Genomic DNA, 1457 nt, shown 5'->3' on the forward strand with positions numbered 1-1457 from the left:
TACCTTCAGTTGTTTGTGACAACTTTCCGCAAGCTAGGGAATGCCACCTTGCTGCCTTGACGTTCTGAACAAAGAGCTTCTTTTTCCCGCTGTGATAGTCTTCGAAAAGATCACTGCTTTTTAATATTTTCTATGCCAGTACGTCGGCGCTTTGCTGCTTGTGAACCAGTATGTCGGTGCTTTTGCTGTGATGACAATCCTCTTTTCTTTGGGAATAGTTGCCAACATAACTCTTGTATGATGTATGACAATCCGATTTAGGGAAAGTTGTCAATGCCACGTAACAATCCATCCTTGGAAATGTTGCCACGATGAAGCGACAATCCGTATCTCAGAAAATTTGCCAAAATCCAATTTTGGGAAAAGTTGCCAATGCTTCGTAACAATCTTTCATAAGAACTTTGCTACGATCGACAACCCACATTTTGGAATATAACTCTTGAAAGCAATCCACCTTGGAAATTTGCCAACGCTATGCGACAATCCTTTTGGGAAAATATTGCCACTATTGACAATCCGCGTCTTGGAACATTTGCAAAAAAGAGTCGATCGACAATCCACTTCGGGAAAATTTGCCACTTACTGAAATGAATGACAATCCACGTTGAGGAACTTTGCCGAAATTTATGATGAATAGAGTCCTACAACAATCCTTTGGGAAATTTTGCCGTAGGGAACTGGGTGCATGACAATCCAATCTCGGAAAACTTGCCAACGAGCCGACGAATGCATGACAATCCGAACTTGGAAAAACTTGCCAACAAAGAAGGAGCACGACAATCCACGCTTGGAAACTTTTCCAGAGATGACAATCCAATCTTGGAAAAATTGTCGTTAAAGAAAATACATGAAAATCCGTTTTTGGAAATACTGTCAGTTGGGGATGACAATCCAATTTTTGGAAAAAATTGTCGTTTAAGTGCTTGCTTTTGAACCGATGCTTTGGTGCTTGTAATGAGCCAATACTTAGGCGCTTAAGCTAAGTGAGACGATCTTTCGTCAGGTCGATCACTTAGACTGTAATCAAATCGACTACTCAATCATGTCAAATTGCTTATAGGGGCTAACTGGCGTACCGAGGAACCCGAAACTGATGTATGAAGTCGAAATCACCTTTTGGAGGCTTCGATCTCTATCGCTGCTGAGATATCTCTGGCGCCAAGAATTGACTCTGTCGCCGAATGTTGTGATAGGGTCTTCCCTGTTCTGCTGCACCTGTGTTTATTTTTTACTATAGAACTTTGCCAATCTTTTTAATTATCTTAGGGTTGACCTAAGGCGTAATGTTGCTTGAATCGTTTACTTGACACAACTCAAGGTATAAACTTAACTCGATGTGATCGACTCGAGGTTGACTTGACTCGAAGTAAAATGACACGTGTGACTCATGACCCATGTGTGCATAATGTTGACTCAATGTGACTCAAAAATGCAAAAAGCAAAAATTTTCCGTCATT

The sequence above is a fragment of the Chenopodium album genome, chromosome 9 (assembly GCF_948465745.1).
Source record: "Chenopodium album chromosome 9, dcCheAlbu1.1, whole genome shotgun sequence".
Taxonomy (NCBI): domain Eukaryota; kingdom Viridiplantae; phylum Streptophyta; class Magnoliopsida; order Caryophyllales; family Amaranthaceae; genus Chenopodium; species Chenopodium album.